The sequence below is a fragment of the Falco biarmicus genome, chromosome 8, assembly GCF_023638135.1.
Source record: "Falco biarmicus isolate bFalBia1 chromosome 8, bFalBia1.pri, whole genome shotgun sequence".
NCBI lineage: Eukaryota > Metazoa > Chordata > Aves > Falconiformes > Falconidae > Falco > Falco biarmicus.
This window is the reverse complement of record NC_079295.1, coordinates 46,583,904-46,609,251: the sequence shown is the minus strand read 5'-3', so window position 1 is coordinate 46,609,251 and position 25,348 is coordinate 46,583,904. Positions and strand designations below refer to the sequence as shown.

At 41.3% G+C, this 25,348-nt stretch overlaps 2 long non-coding RNA genes across 3 annotated transcripts in view; both read left to right on the top strand.

Annotated features, from left to right (window-relative positions):
• Nucleotides 1-972: 972 nt before the first annotated feature.
• LOC130153357 (uncharacterized) overlaps nt 973-25,348 on the top strand; it is a 37,613-nt gene continuing 13,237 nt past the window's right edge. Inside the window, exons 1-6 of one of the 2 annotated variants that reach the window (XR_008823344.1) lie at nt 973-1,113; nt 3,398-3,502; nt 3,897-4,021; nt 7,965-8,063; nt 12,153-12,275; nt 24,873-24,993. This is a non-coding gene — a long non-coding RNA (uncharacterized LOC130153357). Of the gene's footprint in view, nt 1,114-3,397; nt 3,503-3,896; nt 4,022-5,454; nt 5,557-7,964; nt 8,064-12,152; nt 12,276-24,872; nt 24,994-25,348 lie in introns of those variants that run through there. The other variant, XR_008823343.1, reaches the window with a different exon arrangement.
• On the top strand, nt 12,283-24,865 carry LOC130153358 (uncharacterized). Its single transcript, XR_008823345.1, has 3 exons — nt 12,283-20,410; nt 23,251-23,423; nt 23,621-24,865. It is a non-coding gene; the product is annotated as an uncharacterized LOC130153358 (long non-coding RNA).

Here is a 25,348-nt window from a genome sequence, read left to right as displayed (position 1 = left end):
TTCAGCCAATATGGCCAGTATGGACACTGGACTTAGTGATTTGTGGGTTCTTGAATCACCAAGTGGATTTATTTTTAAAAACTGATTTTTTACTAGTTACCTTTCAGTCCTTTGGTAATCACAGCAATTTTCAACAAAAGGTTACATACTAAGGGTATTAGCTCAGATGATTCATACTTAATATTCTGTAAAAATCTTGTATGAATATCATCAGTGCCCAATGGTAAGTTGTTACTCATTTTGTCCGGTTTGTAATCTATGTTTAACAACTATAAATTCAAGACAAGCCTTCTGTGAATGCCTTATAAGCAAGATACTGGTTTCAGAGTTACTCTGAGATTCTCCAGGTGAACAGAGATTTTTAAAAAAAGAGCTTGGGATTTTTTGCAATGGCATTATCTTTTTTGAGTGCTTCTTTCATACCTGTATAGCTCACTGGCTCTTGCAAGCTTCTTGCTCTTGATGTGTTCAAGAAGGATTTATTACATTTTTTTTTATTTCTTTAGCAAACTGCTTCTAAACTCTTTCTTCAGTCTATGTTATTGTGCTTTTACATTTAGTCTGCCAGAATTTATGTTCTTTTTAGTTTTCCTTTTTCAGACACAACTTCAGCTTTTTGCAGGTTACCTTTTAACTTCCAACAGCCTCCCTGATCCTGCTATTTTATGATGCTAGCTTTTTGTTTTTCTCTCAAGTCTTTTTTGACAGGTTATATGCATTTGCTTTGAGCCTCCAATATAGAATCCTAAAATAGTCTACCTGCCATCTGAAAACATTTTACCTTCTGGCTGGCACTCTGAGCGTTTTTTTAACAAATTTCCTCATTTTTAAATTCCCTTTCTTTGGAATCAAGCACAACCACTGCATTTGCCAACATTTCTTCATTTCAGAGTATACAGTCATGAATCAGATAAAAGGATTAAGGGTTTTGGCCTAACCCAGTCTCTAGGAAGCCTGGAAATATCAGCCATTAAAATTTCACTAATGTTAATTTCACTAATGTCATTAACTGAGAAACAGGGAAGGAAGTGGCTTGCCATAGCTGGAGGTGGTGGAAGCTTTTGTCCTGGAACATCAGTTTCTCTCTCCAAGCTACAACAGACAAAATGACAGGTAATTGGGAAAAAAGAGCAATCTGGGCTGATTTGTTGCCACATCACTAAAGTTTGATACTAACTAGCTTGAGTGTTTTTGGGCAGAGCCCATCTCCGCTGTGCTGGTGGGAACCAGAGTGAGACAGCAGTGTCATGTTGACAGGGTCCGGTTCTCACATTGGTGGACACAGGACTGATCCAGTATACCAAGAAGTCTGGAAGGACAGTGTATGAATGCAAGTAGTTCCTCACTGTGATAATGCTAGAGAATCAACAGCTTAGACTACCTCATGACTTCAGTTTGCATATAACAAAATCTTGGATAAGGTCTCACCAAAAAAGGACTAAGTCTGTGGCTAATAGAGGCTGGTATGGTAGCTGATTCTTTTTGGGTCTCTCCAGTTACAGACAGCTCCAAAGCTGCTCTGAAACCGGTGGGGATAAGCAGTCCTTGCCAAGCAGGTGCTGTGCTTCAGCGTGCCACTAAAGCTTGCTTACCAGTGAAAAACATTTGCTCTGGGGTTGAAAAGCATTACCACTCAGCTACTGCAAAGTGCGTTTAAAGCCAGGGTGAACCAAACAACACTGGTTACAGTGCAACTGCTGACTAGCATTGACTGCTTAGCAACAGTGAGAGTGATATGGATACAGATGAATTGACTGTTTTCTGAGCAAGCTGGGTAGGAACAGAAGTAATTAGCTGCTAGCTGATGAAAAGGCATGCTTAATTATTAGTATAATTATAGATATAATAGACCAGGAATTATTCAGTAAAAGTAAGAAAGCCAATACGTTACAAAGGAGGTAATCAGAATGGAAGAGAAAATGACAGCACTGTGAACTCTTGAGAAGAAATGTAAAGAATTAAGATGATAAATCTGGAACCTTTGGGTTTCCACTCTGACATATCTACTCAATTTAACAGTGGTGTAAGGGTATACAGAGGTAACAAGGTCTGTGGCTTGTATTATTTCTGGTTTTATATAATGTTGATTTAACTGATTGTATGCCACTGAAATTGAGCTGTATTTTCATAAATCTTGGAACTGCACAACTTAACAAGGATCTTTGTCCTTCTTCCAGCAGTGCTACAGTACAGCCATTAATTTGATGGGTCCTGTGGGGAGCTGAGCTATAGCTGGCTCTGATTGATATTGGTAATTGATTATGGTTATTTGATAAGGCACCACTGCTTTTGCTTGGCACCCTGAGAAGTAGTTGTGACTAAGAAGTGATCATGTTATGCAGCTGCCCTGCCTGGCCACTGCATCTTAAACTGTTTTCCATGTTCACTGAGGAGATGGCTGGAGATAACAGGCTAAACGTGCAGTGACATTAGAAATACGTCATAACCAGAGACATTAGAAATATGTCATTAGTATAGGATGTATAATCAATGAAATGGGTAATCTGGGGAAGATTTTGAGTACATCTCTTCAGATATTAAAATGGGCATGGGTAGTGCTGGTCTTGCTTTTGTGCCAGGGATTGGACTGGATGCTGATGACAGCAGCAGTGATCTGGTGTCCTCTATAAGAATCTGGAACTGAGAGGCTCAAGATGTATGCAGTTTTTTCTAAAATTATAGTGGTTTCTAAAATTGTGGCAGTGGAATGGGAGACTGGCACCAGCAGCTGTAATCTAGGCTCTTTGAGTCTGAGGGTAGTGGTGCCAAATTATTGCAAACCCTTTTGCCCATTGCACTGGTTAGAAAGGAAAATCAAGATAAAAAGATTTTATTGAATTACTATTTGAGGACTAATTATTAAAATGGCTTTTGATTAATGAGTTGTGAGTCAAGCTGGTTTGGCAAATAGCATTTTGATAAGGTATTTGTAAGACAGATAGTCTTAAGATGGTAAGATGAACGTAAAACACTAACCTTAATGATGATGTTAATGCAGAAATGATGTAAATGTGCATGAGCAATTACTGTGTGAAGTCACTGGGGTACATCAGGATAAATTGAGTACAGACAAACGCTAATCAGCATGAGCTGAGCACAGAATCACTGAAAAGTGAAGCTGGAAGAAATATCATCTGATCACTTTGTCCATCTCCTTCCACAATAGAATTGAATCTGCTTATGACATTCTTGGCATGTGCAGAACTGTTGTTTCTTTTCCATTTTGTGGTAGACTCTTATTTGCTACAGGACGATTACTGCACCGATCCTGATTCTGTCAGGACTGTTACCATATCTCTCCATGGTCTTCTCTCTTTGAGCACCTCCTGTTCTCAGTCTTTTGATTCAGGTCATGTTTTCCAGATCTCTAACCATTATTGTTATTCTTGTTGCTTAGCCTGTCAGCCTTTCTTGAGGAGCGGTACCCAAGACTGGATGTGCCTCTGCACTGAGGCATTACTAATACTGAGTACTGTGAAAGGACCTGCAAGATGTCTTGCAAGTAATTCTTCTGTTAATATATCTGTGTAGTGTTTTCTCTTGCTTAGGACAATAACCTTTGTTCAGCTTGTGATCTATCAGAACCTTCAGATATTTTTTTTTCCAGACTGCTTTCTACCCAGCTGATGTCTGTTCTGTATTTGTGCACTTTACTGCTGCCTAAGTTAAAACATTACATTTTTACAATTGACTTCAATATTTGTAGACAACTTGTCCAAGTTGTCAAAAGTTTTTAATACTGCTATCCCCCATGTATTTGTAGCCACTCTTCACAGATTTAATCTTGGCAGATTTAATAAACACACAGTCCATTCCCTCTTCCAGGCTATCAATAAAATATTGAATGGAACTTATGAACAGCTGAGTAACCATTCAATTTGTCCTTTACATTTCAGTGAACCATTGGAAACTACTCTCAGAGTGCAGATTCCAACCAGATTTGTGTCATGACTTCAGCCAGGGCATTCTTGCACTCATGAATCTCTTGTGGGACAATGTCAGGAGCCTCAGTGACATTGAGGTATGTGGTATCTGCTGCTTCTTCCTTATCCACAAAGTCTCATCCATCGGAGAGTGAAATTAGGTTGAGTCAGCTTGTTTTCTTCATGAGGAATTCATGTTGACAAGTACTCATCTCCTTATTAGTTTCTATGTGCTTAGAAATCATTCAGATTATTCTGGTGTTTTTCTTTTCCTGGGAGTTACATCTTTTGGTATCTTAGTTAGTCTATTTGACTTGTCGATGACTGCTAGTGGTCCTGGTTGTTTGAACGTGTGAGAACTTCGTGGACAGTTGTGAAGGCAAAAGATACAAACCCTCACCAAAAGAAACTCTGGGCCAAATGTGAAATTCCTGTGATAAAGCACAGAGACACAAAAGGTTCTTAAGAGAGCGATGGAAGGAATGTTTTAACAAAAATAAGTTATTTCAGTCTGAGAAATTATGGTGTAAACAGCTTAAATTAAAAAAGAGATTTCAGGATAGCTTGGAAGATTTCTGAAAAGTTTGAACTACGAGTCTGAACAGTCTTGTAGAAATATGGTCAGGGTCATGTAAAATAAAAAGTGGAAAACCATAATTTTGGCCTGCACTGACTTCTTTGCCTATAATAGATTGGTAGTGAACATCTAAGAAAATAGAAATAGAGATTAGACTAAATTTCATAACCTTTTAACCCAGAAAGCCTGGATCCCCTCAGCAAAGTGTTTTCTGAACTCTAATATATGCTCACTGTTGACACGGGCTTATTCATAGAACTGAATGACCTTTGCACAGCTCAACAAGAAGTGCATGTGTGATAAGTTTTAGTATCTCCTGTTCAGTACACCCACGTGACTGTAAGTTTGATCTTACCAAAAGAAGGTATTATACTTCTGCTGGAGTGTTTGATACCGTGTGTATAGGAAGTGTATATATATTCATATGAACACTCCAGTATATGAACCAAGGAAGAAAATATGCACTGCATTGGTATGAGTGACTGGCTGGTTTTCAGAAACTTTGGTTTTGCCTGAATTCAGAATTGTAACGGGCAGAAAGATGCCACCCAACAAACTCTTAATCTGTGCTGTGCATTAACAAGCCTTTGGGTCAGCACCATTTCTGCTGTGCATTTTGTTATATAGAATTATCATCATGGTCATGCCTTGAACTGTTTGGAAGCGGGAACTGCTGGCAGAAGAGGGAAATCAGAAGTGTCATCAGACTCCCAAAATAAAGGCAGATGTATTCGATGTTGGCTGCAGGAATTTTGAAGTGTGAGCAGGCGCCCTGTTATGACCCTTCTTTTGTCTGTTTTTTCACCATCTTCTGCAATATAGATCCCTTCTTCTTCCTGGTCTTTTATGCTTAAGGAGCTGTAGAAGTACTCTAGAAATCATTTGTGTACGGAAAAATGTTTTTGCTTTCTGGTATCTTTGGGTTTACATGTACCCTCTACAGACAGGTCCTCTACTGCAGGGTCAGAAATGTGCTTGGTGATGAAGCAGAGACGCACGTGGGTGTACTGAGGACAGGGGTGCAAGGCAATACAGTACAGATTTTATAATACAGAGGTGAGTCATTTCCTAATAGTGAGGACTTTTGAGTATTAACTTTAGCTGACTTCCACTACAAGGCAGCTGTTAATGTATTGCTATGAATTGGTTTGGAAAAAAAAAAGATTAAAATTGCATAAGTAGATAAATTTTGAAGAGACAGAAATAATAATGACATTAAAATTGGCTGAAAGAACTGAGCTGCAGTAACAATGGAACATTTTAAAAATAAATGGGTAGCTAGGAAAGGGTGTATGGAGACATGCTGTTTGGAGATCACACAGGCACCTAAGCTTGACAGTTTCAGCGACTGTGTGAAATAGAGAAACACAGCCAAGCCCCCGCTCTCTCCCAGCATATTATACTTCACAGCAATCAGGTTTAGTAACACGTTGCTGAGAAAAAGACTCCCACTATTTAGTATTCATTATAGATGGAATTTTTCAGATTGCAGCACAGCAGTGTAAATAAGCCAAACTGGAGGATGAGTGGAGAACAGCATTTCTCCACGCTCTGGTTTATTTCTTGTTGATATTCACTAGCTACACAAACCTATGGTAGCACCAATTTTAGGAAGGGAAAGTAACTCGAACCACCACCATTTTCCAGTGTTCTTGCAGGAAGCCAACACAACAGGAGGCAAAACACAATTCCTGCAGTAGGACAGGCATGTGGCTCCCTTGTGAGGCTGAAACATCTGGTAGATTTGTTTCTGGGAGTCGTCGTGGATCTGCAGGCCTGCCTGGGTTCTGCCAGCTGCCTGCTTTATATTCCATTTATATTGCATTTTGTAAACCTTGTTTGCATGAGGAGGGAGCCTGTCCAGAGGGACAGGGGAGCTGCTGTGCTGGGACACCTACATCTGTGAGCAAAAAGCAGCCTGGACAGGCCAGTATCCGAAGAGGTACCCTAAATACCCTGAAGCTGACAAACTGCTGTTATGTCCAAGTGTGACACCAGCCAGTGACAGCACCCAGAGAGCTTGCAGAGAGAGGTGCATGGCCGACGCTGCATCTCATGGGAGCTGGCTCCTCCTTTTTTGGTGTGAGATTGTTTCTTCCAGGTGAGCTGGATGCCAGCCACCCAGAAAAGCAACACAGCTTTTCCATCATCCATGAATCATTAATTCCTGTAAGCCACAAGGGTACTGAGCACTACAGCAGAGGTGGGAGCTGTGGTATAGGGAAGCGCACACAGGCTTTCACCCCAGGCTCCCTGTAGCCTCCCCAGAGCCTGCCTAGCAGAAGAGAGATCCAGCATGCTGAAGAAAGGCCATGTATGACAGCTCTGCTCCATACATACCGCCTGTGTGAATGCAGAGAGCCTGTACTCCGAACGAGGGAGTTCACATCATTCTGCTGACACAGGTGCATTCCTGCTTTTGAATGTGCATACTCCTTTGGGAGTTGCTTCCCCACATTCCCTACCTGTCTTTTACCTGGCCCTGATACAACCTTCTCGCAGACCCTGTTGAAACTTGGTGCTAGAGGTTCCTCTGCCTGCCTCACCCAGCATCCAGGTCCCTGCTCCCTGCAGTGCCATGGCCGAATCTTCCCCATCCTTCCCCTTCCAGCTGGAGGTGTTAGATGTCCTCTTTCCTCCAAAGCCTTCCTTCTTTGAAAACACCTTGGTGGATACCTGCCTTTATTTTCAGAGGGATTCACGACAGAGTATCTTAGGAGTATTTGATTTCCCCCCACAAGTACCTCACAGTAATACCTAACTTAAAAATGGGACCTATTCAATAGTGTGGGAGCTTCTTAAAAGGAAATTAAAAGTAGCTGCTATAAGGATGCAGAAGATGAGAAACTAGATAGAAACACCCTATCTGAAGCTCAGAGCAATATATCACTCAGTGAAATAATTCTGCAAGGAACCAAAAAGGCAATATTCTAACAGCAGAGTAGAGACTATTTAAAATCAGGGATTTCTCAGCAAATAAAGAAACTATTAAAAAAAAAAAAAAGGAAAAAAGCATTAACTGTGAAGCTACATCTGTAGGGCAGGCAAGGGAAAATTTTAAGGTGCTGACTCACTAAAGGAATAATAAAAATACTAGTAAAAATATTTTCAGAACTGCCGGGGTCAGGTACTTTTCCAGAAGTTTGGTCAACAAATGACAAGTCTGTAAAAGGATCACTAAGAAAGGAAAACTGCTTTGAAAAGTAAACTGAAGATTTGTGTTGGTGCTTATTATGGTTGAGGTAGGTTGTTCTCCCATGAGAGCCAAACTTATGGGGACAAGTGTAAGGAACTGTCTCAAAATAAATGACAATAAAATGCATTTTAGGACTAATTGATAAGATGAAGAGTCAGAGATTGCCAAGACCATATGGTAATCACTCAAGAGCTCTGGAGGAAAACAAATATGCAATTATAGAGCTACTACAGTGTGTAACCTGTCACTTAAATCACTCTCCCTGCAGGAGGGATGGAAGATGGTAAATGTGACAACAATCTCTGAGAAGGTCCCCAGGAGCGGAGTGGAGAACTGCAGACTGTCACACTGGAGTCTGTACTGAGATGTGAGTAGAAATTGATGAAATGGATAAACCCTAACATATTAGGAAAAGTTTTTCTAGTGAGAAACCACATTTCACAAATATTTTAGAGCCCTTGAAAGGGTCCTGAAGATGCAACTTAAGGTGACCTAGTCATAACAACATAAGAAATGCTCCAATGGGTCAGACCAATGGTCCATCTGCCTGCATTGTCCACCAATTGTTGCTGTGACTAAGTTTTTACAAGTCTCACTTGTATCTCCCTTGTCACCTTCTCTCTGAACTAGGAAGCCCCTTTAGTGTCTCTTCCAAAGCAACAACTAGAAATCAGTTTCATCTGCTTGATGGCTCTTTACAAAACTTGTAATTGAGCTGTAAAATCACTTGCCATAGGATATTATGGATGCTCAAAGTTTACTTATGCTCTAGGGGTAACAGGCAGAGTTAATGGAGAGAAGTTAAAGCATAACCTGTTAAACAGTAAACCCAAGGATTGTGACTCAAAAAGTCCCAAGACACATATTATTGGAAAACAGAGTGATATTCCAAGAAAGCGCTGTTGCATGCCTGGTATGTTCTTAAACTCCTTCCTCCTCTGTATTGAAAACCAGATGCTGCAGTAGAGGAACCTTCGATCTGACCCAGTGCAGCTTTTCTTGTGCTTCGTTATGTTCTGTCAAAAGAAAATGAAACATAGATATGAATGTAAACACTTCTGATGGTAACAGTGAACGCTGAACTCATCTCCCCACTATACAAGCAAACAATGAATTTTTATTTGAATGCTAATGAAGATCTTACCACGATGCTGTTAGGTCTCATCTAGCAATATAAAGAGAAAAGCTACATGTTGGAAATAAAGAAAGGACCTTTATAAAGGGATGAAAATGTATTGCAAATATTAATGTTATTAACCATTCACAGGTCAAAAATATACTTGAAGCTACTGATGTAATTTGAAGTAGGTAAACAAGTGTTAAGAAGAAATTTTTCTTACAATTAGTGCATCTGTTATGATCTGAAAAGGAGAAATTTGTATTTCTTGTATCCCTTTAACTCCAAATGATCCAGGGTTTGTAATCAAAAAGCATATCTTTCTACAGCCATCTAATCTGTTCTGGATCTCTTTTGGTTTTTGCATCAGAGCTGAGGCAAGCTTCTTTTACAAATTTGTGCTGCAGTCTACTAAAAGAGCTGTTCCTTGCCAGGAGAATATTACATACAGTTCTGAGAAAAATGAACAGAGTCAGCTTGTTTGAGAGCTAACTGATGCTTACTCACAACACTGATAAGCCTGACATTTACTGAGAAGTGCCACAATTCTCAGTCCAATGAAAAATCCCAAGAGGATGTTTTTTTCAATGACGTTTCATGTTCTATTGACTCAGGATAATCTGGAGTTTTCTAAAGTATTTTACTAAAAAAAAAAATAATTAAATGTGGAGCCCAACTCCTCCGCTTGAGTTACCTGGGGATGTACTAGCCTTCCTTGGCGCGTCTGTTAATGGTTGTGGTATGTTTAATGATGCTGTACAAGTTGTCAACGTCTTCTGTGTCATATTTCATTCCTGTAGTGTATTAAAAGCACTTATGCAAGAGTTCTTGGTGCCTTGATTGCAATTACAAAAATTATACTTGGAATAATGCCACTTAGCACCTCCACAGAGAAGCCAAAGCTTGTAGTGAAATACCTGTTTGTGATACTAGGAGTGTTCTGGCTGTTAGAGCAGTGTTTGCATGTTGGTCTGTGCTTTGTCTTTCTGTAGCATCCACTGTATCTGGCCTTGCAGGATTCTTCTGGAATAGGCCCTGCCTGAAAAAGGCTCTCAGAAGGCTTTTGAATGTTCAAGTAGATTATGTCAAGCAGTTCCCTTTTGATCATTATTATAAAGATATGTTCAAATAATTCTGAAATATTAGTGATGCAAAATTTTCATTACAGACACTGTGATAATTAGCTCCTACCATATCATACTCCTTATCTCGGAATTCCATTATTCCACTTTTAATTATCATTTTGACCAACTTTCAATGTACAAAGCTGTTTCTCTGGCTCATCTTATATCCTTTTAAAGTAGAGAAGAAACTGAAATAATGGCTAAGAATTTTCTGTCAAAATTGTTTTTCAGGGGAAAAAAAAATCTTGTTTATCAAAACTTGAACTTTTCACAGGAACATATGTTCCAGATGTCAGGAGTTGCAAAATCCATCACTTCAGGTGGTAGTTTGTTCCCAAATTTAATCATCACTGCTGTTAAAAAATGTGGGTTTCATTTCTGGTTTGAATCACTTTCATTTTTCAGCCCTTAGTCTTTCTTCTGTCTCTGCTAGATTAAAAAACGTTGGTTGATATTTTCCCCTTGTGAAAGTATTTATCGAATCGCCCCACAATTGAGCTGTTTAAGTTTCCCAGTTACATGTTCTTCTCTCCTCATATACTTTTTATGGCTCTTTTCTGCCCCCAATCTAATCTTTCAACAGCTTTAAATGTGAACATCAGAATTAGATATACTAGTGGTTTCAATGATGCTGTACCCAGAGGTTGAACGGATTCCTTATTTCTAATCACTTCTCTCGTTTTATCACGCTTTTACCTTGAGCATTTGTGGTGAGCTCCTAGCCCATTAAGACCTCCTAAGTCATAACCATTGCACTCCGAGATAGAGTTTTCTGTTCTGTCAGAGCAGCCCATATTCTCTGTTGGTTCATTGACTGCCTCTTCTTGAACTTACTTCTCGTGTACCTTGCATAATATTAAGTAGAGAGCAGCCTCTCTTCTTGGATGTTCAGGATCTAACAGTTCTGAAAAGCAGCCATACTCTGTTTCTATAAATTGGTTTTCTAACCTTTTTTTTCCCTTTGTTCCATTATATCGATTTATTTATGAATAATAGAGGTCCCCGTGTTTAGTATTTCACCTCTCAACACTAAGCACTCAGTCTTCTTTCTCTGGTGACTGATGGGATAACTCTACTCATATATTAACATTCTTACTGTCAGACAGTTTCAGTGTATAGTCTTTTCCAGTAAGAATTTTAGTCTGACTAGATTCCTTAAAACATTTTCTTTGATAGAAAAAAAATTCTTTTACTTTTATACTCTATTTTCCATAATTCACGGCCACATACTGTTGTATACCGTTGATTTTGTCACTGGGATTTACTATTTTCTGCTGTGTCAAGACCTGAATTTATTACCTGTGTTTTACTTCATCTAGCTTTTTTTTTTAATTAAAAAAATAATATTGTTTTTATATACTTGCAACTATAGTTCTTAATCTGGGGGCACCTTTGCTTGGCTTCTTAGTCCAATGTCATTTTGATATAATAAAATTTCACCTACAAACTGTTTCTATCCCTGTACTAAGCTTTTTCTCTGAACTAGCTGGATATGCAGAATATTTTTGTTTTACCAACGCTTAGCAATCTGTTTGCCTTAGCTCATGACAGATTTCCCCTAGCTCCCACTTAATTAAATACATCATATATATTTTCCTTGTGAAAAGTCTGATTTCACTTTTGACTTTTGATGGAGACCATCACCTCCGGATAGCATCTTCTTCCCCTCTGCCTAATTGGAGTTGTGTGTATAACTGGAAGGATTTCAGAGGAACTGTCAACAGTACCCTGGGGCTACATCTTCTAGCCAGCAGTCTGACTTTGCCTTCCAGGATCTTTCAATTGCATTTCCCTTTAAAATTTGTGACGTGCAGTAGGACCTCATGCTCCTCCCTAGCACTTTCTAGCATCCACCTAGGTGTCTCATAAAAGACTCCTTCATATTTTGCCTATAAGTCAGCAAATCTGTCATCACATGTGTGGCTGCTGGTATGCTCCTGGTATTTAAATTCCTATCAGCCCAGTAGACAAGAAGTTCTCAACTGAAAATGTATTTTCAGATATAGCCTTCCTGGAGTTGTCAGCTTGCCTTTCCTCAGCTGGAAGGCAGCTTCCTGCTATGTTAATACTATGCTGTGCTAAACTATCCATTGTGAGAGGGGACTGAGCCTCCTGGAAGGCGAGAGGAGAGCAAGCGGTTGCAGCCTGGCCTAGTCCCTCATGTCCTTTTACACTGTTTTTATGCCTTAGATTTGTTCTCTCTTTGTTTCTCCAGATTAGAAGCTCTGGCCTCAAACTGCTCTGGGTATGTGCTCTGAGAGCCGTGTGGGCAATGAAGACAGTAGCTGAAGCAATTACTGAAGCATTAGTGACTACCCTGGAAGCTCTTGGAAGGCAGGTAAGATCACTGAGCACTATAGAAAGGCAAACACAGTTTACTTTTTCGAAAAAGAGAAATCAGGGAATTAGAGACTGCTGTTCCCTGAAACAAGTCTAAAAAAATATTACATGATCAATTTAAAGCAAATAGAAGATAAAAAGAAAAAAAAAGACATAGATTTACTAAGAATTAATCATGCAACCTTAAGTCTAATTTCCTTCTTTGAGAAAAGAATGTCTAGTAGATGAAGAGGAGGCAGCAGATGGGACATATTTTGCTTTAGGAAAGCTTTTGAAACTGTTCCACATGATTCTTTCAGAAGCAGACTAAAGAAATATGGTCTATATCAGTGTGCCCAGTATTTCTGGCTGGGTGAGACACTTACCTTGTTTCTGTATAAGGGAGAGACCATATGGTGCAGCCCTTCCTCTAATGCATAACTGTATTGTGCAAGTGTAGAAAAGCCAGTGCTTTCTGGGGCAATGAGATTTATTGCGTATGTGCAGGCAGATTCACATACTGCCGTGATCAGAGGCACTAAGTGGACTCCCAGCAAAGCTGGCCTGCAGTGTGCTCAAAATAGCCCATCCAGCGGGCAGCCCTCCCTGTTGACTCTGGTCTGGATGCATAAGAGAGTGAGGGAGACCACAGCCAAATTCGTTGTCCTGGCAGGCCCTGTGCAGTTCATAGCTTGAGATTCATCATTTGGAAGGGATGTGATATTACTGTAATGGGGGTGGCAATGGTGCACTGTCAGACTGGGAGGTTATTTTGACCAGAGTCCTGCTGGCATATGTTCTGGGCCCAGTTCTGTTCAGTTTTTTAATTAACGACCTATATGATTTAACAAAGAACTCCCTCATAAAATTTGTGGATAAACCAAGATGCACTTTGAAGGTCAGGATCAGACTTCTCATGATCTTGAGAGACTGGAGAAAGTGATCCAGAAATCAACAGTGTGAAATAAAAAGAAACAAGTGCTGTGTGCCACATTTATGAAAGAGGAAACAAATAGCAAAATATAAAAAAAAGGTATAACTGCCTGAGGCATGCCAGGAAAAGATGTGGGAATTAGAGAAAATAAAATATTAAACATGAGTGAGCAATCACAAACTTCTCATACTGGGAGGTGTTAATGAAATGTATTATTAAAACATGGGAGGAATTCTCATTTTTTGCAGTGCTGTTGAGGCCTTTGCTGGACTTCTGTGTCCACACTTTGTGCTAGAGGGAGCTGGTGTTGTGAATCATGTGGGTACCGGCCACAGAGGAATGAGTAGGAAAGAAATTTTGAAAGTGGAATCACAGTGTTATAAATTGTCACAGTATCAGACAAGCACATTCTTAGTCGTTGGTGAGGCAGTTTTTACAAGAGAGATAAGCTATATAAATCAATGTGAAACTAGATTGCAAACTAGGTTTTAACATTCAAAAGCAATGAGGTATTTTTATAGTTGACAGTTGTGGAAACTCACCAAATAAGCAACAGCACATGGTTCAAGATCACAACTCCTTTTCAAGAGAAATAAGAAAATTCTTGTAACTTAGAAAAATTGAAGGAATGAAATGAATAACGTTGAGGAAGGAAATAGCAAAGAATGGTCTCAGCAATTAAAAGTCCCAGCTAAGCAGGCCACATGAAAAATGGGCAACTAGATCAATAAAAAATGTAGAAATATATCTATACAAATGCTGCAACTCTGAAGCCTAAAAGAGGTGAACTAGACTGTCTGATTTTAAAGGAAGTTATTGACATAATAAATGCCTCAGAAACTTGGCAGAAGGGTAGGAAACTGTAATAATAGGGAACAAATTACAGAGGAAGGCTGGAAAGGGGTACATTAGTGGTGAAGCAGTGGAGAGTATGAGGAATTGTCCCTAAATGAAGTTTCAGCAGAGGACATTTTGGAACAAATCAATAAAAAGAACAGTAAGAAAGCACCAAGATAAGATGATACTCAATCAAGAGTTCTGAAAGACCTCAAACACTAGATTAAGAGAAAGCTAAATGTAGCATGAAAAGTGTCATTTAAGTTGACCACACTGCAAGAAGGATGGAAAGTGGCAAATGTGTCTTCAGCCTTGAGCAAAAGGACTCCAGGACAAATGTGGAAAACCACCGATCAGTAAATCTCACTTCCAAACTGAATAAGTGGGTAAAAACTACAATAATAAAGAAGAGAACTAGTAGACAATTTCATAAATGTGATTTATTTGGAAAAAGTCATTACAGTTCTTGCAGAAGGAAACCGTGTCTCATAAATCTGTTTGAACTCTTTGAAGATGTCAACAAGCTTGTAGGTAAGGCTGATCTAGTTGATAAAGTGTGTACGGACTTCCAAACAAATGTCAGTAAGTCTTTCTGCAAAAACTCTTAAAGTAGTTGAGCTGAGATAATAAGATGTCCTCTCGTAAGTAAATAAGATGGAAACAAAATGGGATGAAAAGTGGGAGAAAAGATCAGTTTTTCCAGTGAAAGGAACTCTGCAGCTTAGTCTTGCAACTATTTGATTTAGGACCTGTGGTTTTCAGTATCTTAGAAGTGATTTGAAAAGAGGGGTGAATATTGCTGTGACAAGGTTTGTGGATGACACACAATTAGCTCAAATAGTGAAATCTGACCCTGAGAAGAGAGGCGGATGGTTCTCATGGCAGTGAGTGACTCTGTCAGAAATAGCACTTGGAAGTCAATGCTAGTAATTGCAAAGTAGTTCGTTTGGGAATATACATGTTCAATTATATATTATACGTATTCAATTACAGATTGAACTTTACATTATTATCACTTAGAAATAGAGTTGCTGTAGGATAACTCTCTGAAGCATTAATGCAGTGGCCACAGCAATAAAAAATTCAAACTAAATGAGAAATTTTTAGAAAAGGAAAAAAGGAAAAGAAAAACATAATTACGTGATTATGTCACTGTATAAATGTTTGGCAAACCCACGTATTGATTAATATGTGCAGTTCTGTTCATCCTGTCTTCATAAAGAATATAATAGAACTAAAAAGGATGGGTGGGAGTTACAGAGCTCAGAGATTTAAACACCTAAATTTAGATTTCTACCTGTAGGTGTCAATCTATGAGGTAGATATCTAAACTCAAACACTGAATCAAAGCATTTTAATCTGGATTCCACCCACAGAAAGTGGATGAGGATAGAATGGTTTTCATATCAGGACAGAGAAAATATTCAGGCATGGGACAGAGATATTGAGATCTCCTAGCTAGCTAGGAAACAGTGAAGAGTGTGTGGCTATTCATTTTAAGAACAGGAGAAGTTAAGGATACCCCATGAAATTATGAGGCATCAGGTCTAAACCAGGAAGTCACACATTCTCATATAACTTATTACTAAATTGTAGAACTTATTGCCAGAGGCTGTTAAGTAGGTCAAAAGTATAAATGAATTAAGAATTTCTGGAAGGCTGATGGGAAGTTAGTGTCCTGCCAAACAGAATTACGAAGGCTCATTCAGCTGTCAAAAGCCAGGCAGAGGTACATGGGAAGGACTCAGAGGCAGCTAAGTAGGACAATAAAGGCACTTTCTAGGCCAGAACAGAGACCATGGTGAGAAACTGGCATGCACCACACTGATAGCTTCTCTTAGTCAGTGGGACACCACAAAGAGAGAACCACAGGTGAGATCTCGGGAGCAGAAAGTGTGGTACGCTGCAGTGTAGACTTTGGGGGAAGGAAGAGGGAAAGGCAGGGAGAGAAATCCTGAGCAGAAATTTTAGAAAGTGAGGGAGACTGATTATAGCCATAAAACAATAGCCGTTAGCATAGGTGTTTTCCAGAAAATGGAAGCAAGAAGCAGTGTTTGTAGGTCATGATTTTCAGCACCTCAGAGCTGCCTGAATGAAGAAAATCCTAGAACCCACTAGCAGTACAGATGTTCTCAGGGCTTGCAGCTGGTTACACTTCTGCCTGGGGCTTGAAATGTAGGTACTAGAATTCACTTGCTAAATCTAGTCTTTACTAGAGCAATGCTGTAGTGGTTTTCAAAGACTTAAATTGCTAACAACCACATTCACCCAACTTACCTCTCTCTGACCAAACTCCCTGGGTTTCACTGACCAGCAATATTTCAGTCATTGCTGAAGCTGCAGATGAGATCCTGAGTGCAATCAACAGTGACCCGTAGTCAGTTTGGATGGATTGTCTCTGAGGAGTAGCTAACCAGGTACGCAGGGCTGTGGACAGTAAGGCTGGAGAACATCTCCAGGTCTTTGATGTGGGAGAGAACCAAATTATGAATGTGGCTACCACGGTAGGCAAGTTTAGTATAAAGTTGGGTATAGTGGTCCCAAACTTCCCTTTTTCAATCCTGTTTTCATTTTCCATTTTGTTTGGATATATTTTCATCATTCATTTTGACCTTGTTTCTGTTTTGCGTTACTCTACTAGCTGTCCCCAGGGTATTTCCGCCTGGCACTTAAATGTTTGCAGGTATTTTCTGTCTGCTTAGGCAGCCATGAATTTGGCTCCACAGACCTCAGAAGGACTCGGAGTACTCTGGAAAGCAGTATTGCTCATCCGCAGGGTGCAAACTCAGGGAATGATGATTTAATTAGATTGGTAGCACTACTTAAAAGCAAAATTGAAATCTAATGCAGCCGTCTTTAAAATACACTTCAGTATTACATAAGAAGCCCATAATAACATCAGAAGTGGAAACCTTTAAATGAGGGTAAATTTGATGCCAACTATTATATCCTTTATTGTAAAGCATGCTGAGCTGCAACATGGTAAAATCCATTAGTGCTTTGGGGATTTTTTTTTTTTTTCTTTCTGAAGTCGGGAACTATTCATTACCTCAAAGTCAAACTTACTGTAAGAATGTGCAAGTTCTGGTGGGAGTTGCTCCTGCTGATTGAGGAAGTATCATCCTCTCCTAGAACAACCCAAGGGCCTGAGCCACATGTCTGTGAGCCTGGTAGAAAAACACTGCAGCCTCCTGTTCCTACATGAAATTCCTGCTTTATTAAGCATCTCAACCAAAGACCACGATTACAAGTGCATTTCTTCCAGTGCCAGTATGACACTTAAGCAGTCTGCACCCCCTTCTGTCCCCACTTCCTTTTGATCATGATGAGGCTGCCCAGGAACCTGGGACAGAGAATGGGACTGCCTAAAAAATAATTTTCCTAATCAGTGCTATTCTTACCTGGGATCCACCTTGATCCACTTTTGTATGTGGCCCCAACACAGCTGTCCTGTCACAACTGTGGGGCTGTCGCAGGAGCTTCTTATACTGGCACAGCCTCTGAAAGGAAAAGATTTGTAGTTACACACAAAAAAAGAGAGTGCTGTGCGTAATCTCAGAGCTTTGGTATGCATATGTATGTTCTTCAGTCTCTGGGTAGGGATGATCTGCTTTACATGAGTACTTGTCACCATAGCAGGACTTTGAGCTTACTGCCTGATGCTCCGTTTGAATTCTGTGACCACAGGACTGTTCCCAGCATTTCTTACTTTCTCTGACCTAGAAAATATTTACTTATTTTTTATAAATCAGAACTGCTGTCCCTGGAAAAATTTAATAAGGTATTTTGGTGCCTGTCAGAGAGTTGCCAATGGAAATCAGGGTCAAAATGGTAGCATGGTTCTGGACTTAATTAGGTAGCCTGCTTTTTTTTGGAGAAGTTATTTTAAAGATTTGGACACTAGGGAATTTTCTGCATTGAGTTAAGAAGAAAACAGCTTTAAATTTTGTTTCTCCATTTCCTAGAAAATGAGTTTTCTGCACGGTTTCGGATTGTTCAGCCAAATGCCTCTGTCTTTTCATGATATGTTTCACAACATATTTGTTACATCCAGACATAGAATGTTAGAATTAATCAAAACTGAAATATTTATGGAGAAAGCCATTTCATGTCCATCTCTGTCATGAGACTGGCTGCTCTGATAGGGATTAGAGGTTGCTACACTAATGACTTAGACTTTTGTCTCATTGCCAGAGCAGTTTCCCAATTTAGAACCTTTTCTTCTGATTAATATTTGTATTCCTCCCACAATTCCCCTTCTTATAGGAACTCGTACTGGGAATTATTCCAGACCTACATAATGTCTCTGAAATCTTTTTATCCCTCTGTTTGCTGATCAGTGGAAAGGATTTTAATGCCAGGTTAGGTAATCGAGATAAATCCTAACTTCATCTAACTTTATCCCTCGACCATGTCTTGGATATTCTAGAAACATTTTTTGTGATCCATAAATAAATTCACATAGGATTTTGATAAATCTTTTTTTTTGCTCTTCTTTTTTCAGTGAAGCCTCATTACATTAAATGGGAGATCAAACAGAGTGTATTACAACTTCCACTATGAACTAGTTTGTTTAATGCAACACCTTTTTGGGGATTGAAAACATCAGTAAGTTCCAAAGACAAAGTTTTGTGCACAGTATTATCCTGAAGCAGTAATGGCTTCTGGTACCTGAGAATGCTTTCTAGCCCCATTCAGTTGTTTGAAATAGCTTACACAGTGGTGCAAAGTATACAGTGATTTAATACACTTCACTTCTAACTGCAACTTGTTACAAAGAAGAGGGAGTCAAACTTATTTAAAGTAGGTCTCTCGCTGGCACTTGAAGCCAGCAAAGGCGTGGATGGCTCTGTGGCTTGGGAGAGGTAGGGCTCCTGGCTCAGAGCCACATCACAGCACTACTCCATGAGCTTCTGCATGCCTGTTTGGGACATTCATGGCCACAAGCCAGCCACTTCTCATGCACAGTCACTGGGAAAAGTACATACCTAAGGAAAAGCTTCACAAAAAACTACATCCTTGTTAGAAAATGATCTGACCTTGCATGTGGGCAGTAACAGGGAGCAGAACTCGAGCCCATCTCTATCCTTTTTTGCTTGACTTCCTTAACTCCAGCAGAAGGTTTCAAGCTAACCCAGAAGTCAAAGTTTTCTTACCAAAATTTTGGTCTGAGGGACTGCCGAGTGACAACTTTGTACCTCAGAGCTGTCAGGTTAAATGAGCCTGGGAAAGGTGGTGGCTGCAGTTTGTTAGGAGAACTGGACTCCCTGTTACCCTTGACCATCCTAATTATAGACAGGATGGAAAAAAACCCTCCCTTGCTTTGACCCGGAGTTGCTCTTTCCTCTGATGGTTCATTGATTCCCTTTGCTTCCCTTCTCATTTAATAGATTTTTATAAGTTGGGCATTTACAGATCTGCTGCTATTAACATTCAATGTTAGTGGACCCGAGAGCTTCTCTGCCAACTATGCTGGAGCTTCTGAGCCTGCTGATTTAAAAATGTTCATTGCTGATAGATTCTAACATCTCTCTCAGTTACTAATAGACTGGAAAGTATTTTATCATCCTCAAGCAATGAAAGCAAATCATCCTTCTTTCCAAATACCGAATAAAAGTCTGTTTGAACACTTCTGCATTTTCTGCATAATCCTTCACAATTCTTCTGTCTGCACTGAGCAGTGACCCCGTACTGTTGCTAGGATTTCTTTTGCAAACACAACTTTCTTGCGTTAAGCTCTGTCAGCCATGGATTTTATTCTGAGGTTTCTTTGTTTCGTGCTTCTGTTCATGTAGGTCAGGAGTTTTCCTGGCTATTGATTTACAACTAGTTACATGTAGTACTAATGTTTGACATTTCTGCCTTTGTTTTTCTTTGCTGATATCAGTACCAAAATTTAACCACACGAGTCAATTGTTTTAAGATTTCATGTTGAGTGTCTGACTCAGTCTGATATTTTTCACATTTTTGAAAGTGTCAGGTAAAACGGTAAAAGGATTAGGAAAAAGGTACCGTTTTCCCAATGTTTTAAATATGTACATATACCTTTATAATATATGTTTAATGTTGAATAGATATATATAAATAAAACCCCCAATAGCAATGCCATATAGTCCATTTTTGACAAGCTAGAGTCTTAGTATTAGAATTAAGGGCTTGAAATTTAGGAAAGGAATAACCCCGCTGAAAGATGTGCATTTTTTCTTTTCCTTTGAAATCTGACGTGTCCTGCCAGAGTCTCTCACCATGTCAGTCTGTGTCTGTTCAGCGGAGACTTGCCAGTGTTCAGCTGTGTATTCCACTGAGACCTTGTCCAACAACAGGCACCACTCCCAGCTTCAGGCATGAGCAAGATTTTACTGCAGTGCACAGCAGAGGAGCTGGTACGTGCCATCAGACCTCAGAAGCAAGGCGGGTGGGAGGACTTAGAAGGTAAACAGCTGTAAGGTGGGAAGGGAGGCAAAAATAGCTGGACAGGCACAGGTGAGGCCAGGGAAAGTCTGCAGGATAGAGGTGGAAAGATAGGTGCTCACTCAGGTGTGTTGCCCATTAAGAATGTGGAATGGAGCCCAGCACTACAGAGTGCCTCCTGTGCAGGTCTGGCAGCAAATATATGAAACCACGAGCATAATGTGTGCATTCAGACTCACTCTACTTAAAGTCTTTATAAAGGATGACAACATCATACTGTTATCAGTAACCTCATTATTTGTAGATACTAGGCCACAGGAGGGGATGAGGATACCAGAATGCTGTCTGCTTCAGCAGCAGTATCTGGGGAAGAGCTCAGTCGATGCAGGGCTACCTGTGCTGCCTCCATCTGGACAGGCATCCTGATACATCATCAGCAGGGCTGGAAGGCAAGCAGTAGAAGAGGGCTTACAGTTTATGGTATGAGGTTCAGGTGGCAAATCTGCCCTCTCTTTCAAAAGCCATTCATGCTCCCCAGACTCTCAGATACCTTGTGCTTCATCACCATATATCGAAGATCCTCATTCCTTTATCAAAGCGGGTATCTTTTGTTCATGCCAGCCTCCTCACACCACTGTGCTGTCCCTGGATGGAGTATATGGGCAGGTAAACATGCAGAATATGTGTATGTAGAGATACATGCATGCAGCTACTTCTACGTGGGCTAAGAAAGCCCGGCCGTAGTGTTGTATCCTCTTGTGCTTGCTCTGAACTGTAAATTTTGGTGACCACAGACTGACATTAACTGACAATCCAGAAAATTATCCAGCAAAAGAATATGTATTTATCCTATGCTGTAAGGGTTTTCTGTAGCACCTACTACAGGTCACAAGATGTGAGCAGGTAGAGTCCATGGCCCTTTCATTTGTCTGAGTAGGATGGTTTTTGTGTTCTTTGTACCTTAAAGCCCAGTGGCTTTCTTTTCTCATAACTACAGTTACAGCACTTTCAATCTGAAGGGCTTTTCCTTAGTGAACCTTTCTCTTGTGCTCACACCATTGTATCTCTTCATTTTCATTATTAGCAGATGGAGCATGAGTCCCAGTTCTTTCATTCCATCCTTCCTGCCAATAGATCTCTGGTGCCTAGGCATATTTTGTGGATACTTAATCTTGCACTACTTTTCTTCCAGAGATTTTGATTAATTTTATCCATGTACATAAAATTATTTTCTGAGTGACACTTCCCATTAAAAAAATTATGTTGAAAGTTAGGTTTACTGACCTGATTCCAATGAAAACATTTCATGCTCCTTTTTTTTCAAATTTGAACTTCATTATTATTTTTCTGTAATCCACTTTTAATTGTAAGTACCCGTTTCTGCTAGTTCACGCAGCACCAAATGACACAAGGTTGCTCTGGAGTGCTCCAGTGAGTGTCTTCTGGGGAATATTGAAATTCCATGGAAACAACATGAGAACCATTATCTGAAACAGCCTCTTCAGGCAAACCATATGGGGTGAAATATTCTGCACTGCTTCGATAATCCGAGCACAGATATGTTCACTGGTAACTCTGCAGTAAGCATCTGTCATTTGCTTTGTCTGTGCAGTATTAATGAGCCATTTCAATAGACAGCAGGTTTCGACTATATTTGCTGCATATTCATGTTGCTTCCTTCAAGTTGTTTCAAAACTCTTTCCACTAGATTAACTAGAAAGTTTCAGTTATTGAGTCAAGTGCTAGGGTACTGAAGATATGGACCATCCTGTCCTTTCCAGTCTTGGCTGAAGAGTCGGGCTAGCGTTTGGAAGAGAGATGGTGTACTAGGCACGCTGCCTTTGCCGAGCCTTGCTTTAGCGGGGAGGCTGAGCTGCTGCTTCTAGCACTGTGTGCTGGGGCTAATTCTTTCTATGCATGTAAAACCTCCTTACTGTTTTCTGGTTCATCTGTCTTTTAGGGGTTGTGGTTGTTAGCAAGCAACGGAGCCTTAAGACACCTTTTGCAGGTGGGCACACATTATATGGTGGAGGAGTGAGAATATGCAAATCACAGAACAGGGGCTACAGTGGGAAGAGCTGTATGTTTTGACTAGGCTGATTTGTGCTGTGCCTGTAAGCATCTCTCTGTGATGCTGTTGTGGTATGGTCAGGGGAGCTGAAACACTCCAGACATTGGTCTCGGTACCTACAAAGCCTCCCCATGCATGAGTACGGCATTTTCCATGGGGCATAAAAATTAAGAAAAATTCAGAGAAATTCATACACAAGTTCTGAAAACCATAATGCACACAGAAGCCTCTTGTGGGGGGAGAGGGTGGTGGGCACTGAAAGCTGAAGGGCTCTGGTTACTACTGAAAGCCACACAGAATGCTTCAGGGGGCACCAGAAGTCACTTGAAATTCAAGAAATACTCAAATTACTCCCTTTTTTTCTCTTTGTGAGTGTTCAGAAACACACTCCTTCCTTAATTTTAGTGCCTGGTCCTGATAGCTACATGGAGCTTAACCCGGACAGCAACCTAAAAAAAATTGTAAATACATCTGTAAGGTTACTTACAGGTCTTTCTACAGAAAGACACACCACAAATCTTGAACTAACCACTTCCCAAGCAAGGGAACTTGCATATTTAAAGAGAACCACGAGGATAATTAAAAGAGACCAGAGGTTGTCAGCACCAAACTAGATTGGCTAAGGTGCTTGTAGATGTGGAGGGGGTGGGGAAAGAGAGGTTTTTCATTTCAGCTCTTTTTTAATGCTACATCCATTTTACCAAAAAAGAGTAGAAAGTGAGCACATGTTTTATCCAGCAGGAAGGGTCCGGCAGTGCTGTGGTTGAGGGGAGGTGAAGGACAGCAGCCGAGGGCTGGAAGCAGCAGCCACATCCTCAAGCTGAGTTTGTTGCTATGATTGTGCCAGGGCTGTGGAGGAGGAGCCGAGCTGGCTGAGTGCTGCTGTGCCTCTGGAACTGGTGGAAGAGCTGGAGGTGAGGGGTGGTTTTCCTTCTCTTTTGCGAGCAATCTTCTGAAGGGAAAGAGCACAGACTAACGAATAGCACAGATGTCTGTAAGTCTGTCCTGGACCCTTTCAAGTCCTTGTATTTCTTTTTATATGTTGTTAGAAGGAAGTTTTATTGTATTGCCTTTTCTTCTTTGTAAAAAACCCGAACTGGTAACATTGCAGCATCTCACCTCTGAGGCCTTGCTGGCTGGCTCCTTTTCTCACACCAATTGATGCCCTACTTTGAGTTCCCTCTGCCCTTCCGGAGCGCGTACATCAGGCCATGCTGGTCCTTTTCCTTCTGTCTCTGGGAACAGCACTAATGGAAGTATCTCCCCTTGGACCTGGAGCAGGTTCTCTGTTCTCAGGGGCAGATGTCCCTCTGCTTTGGCACAGGCTCTTTGCCAGGGCTGCTGGGAGGGAGAGCAGCCACAAGGGCTTTTGCATCCTGGTCTGTGGTGTGAGGCACACTCCCTGGCTGAGGCTTTTTGGTCCCCTCACCTTTTTCTCCAGGACTTGTGTCCAGGTGCTGTGGAGTGCCTGGTCTCTGCAGCATGCTTCAAACGTGGTAGTACAGTGTGGGGGCTGTAGTGTCAGGGTTTCAGAGGTGCTGCAAGGAGGTTACTGGTGTGTTACTCTTCCCAGCTTGACTCAGGAGATGGGGAGTTTCATTCCTCTGTGTGATTGCTTGGTCCTCTATTGGAGTCTGTGGGTGTTTTTGGGTTGCAGGGGTATGTGGCAGAGGGGAGGGTAGATGAGACCAGGAGTGCTTGTACCAGGAGTGTCAGTGTCTTCTCCAAAAAGAGCCATTGGTCTGGTTCCTGGGATGGGAATGGAGCTACCACGGGCAGCATTGCACTGGAGTGGGAGAGCTGGTTGCTGGGGCTGAGCTCTGCAGCACTCTACAGCTCTGCCTGTCCCCTGCACTGGTGTGCAAAGACCCCACAGAGGGTGGCTGAAAGGGGCCATCTGTGGGCGTGAGGGTCCTTATAGGTGAGGGGGGATCCCTGTGTGAGGGCTGAGATGTGCTGCTGCTTTTGGCCCCTGCACAAGTGCCCCCTCCTGCCCTGAGTGTGGCTTCTGGAGGAAGAGGAGAGGTAAAGTGTGTACCTGCTCCTGTCATGGTGTGGGGATGATTTGTGGTCCCTCTGCATATCCCCCATTGGTCTGTGGGGCAGGGGGCATGGTGGGCAGGCAGCTTTGCACAAGGCACAAGAGACGTACCAGCAGATGGGACATGGTGCATGCTGCTCCCTGTCAGGCAGGGCATTTTGGGAAGCTGCTTGGATTTTGGGCTGTTCCTCAGCAGTGAGCCAGTTCCCAAACAGCATTTGTTAGGTTGGAGTTTGCAGGGCAGGAGACTGCTCTGGGACCTGGGGAGTTGGAGAGACCTGTGTTGGTCTCATTTAATCACAAAGAGCTTTTCTTTTGGCAGAGATGATGCTGTTCTACTGCAGTGAAGCATCAGAAGTCCCTGGCTGTCAGCACAGCCCTGTCAGTACGGGGAACAGGGGAGGATGTGGGCACAGGAGATGTCGGATGAATGCCCCAAAGTGGTAAGTGATCAAAGCTAGATCCCAAGGAGGCTTTGGGGGCCTGTGTACCCTATTCCTCGTGGGTCAGTTGTGCCCAGAAGGTGGGGGCAAGGGGGACCTGGAGGGCATCCCTTGCTGCTAGCCAGAGGTGTGGCGATCCCAGGCACTTCTGCAAGGTCCCGCATGACTGAGGAGGTGGGCTGTTTTCAGGTCTCTGCAGTGAAAGTGCAGATTGCTGCACTGCAGAGGCAGGAGCTGGACTGTGATCTCACCATGGGAAAGGCTGATGTGGGCCAAACAAGTAGGAGCACAGTTAAATCGGAGCTGGAGACTTTGTTTCTCAGTCACTGAGAGGAGCACCCAGGAGGCCTGGTGC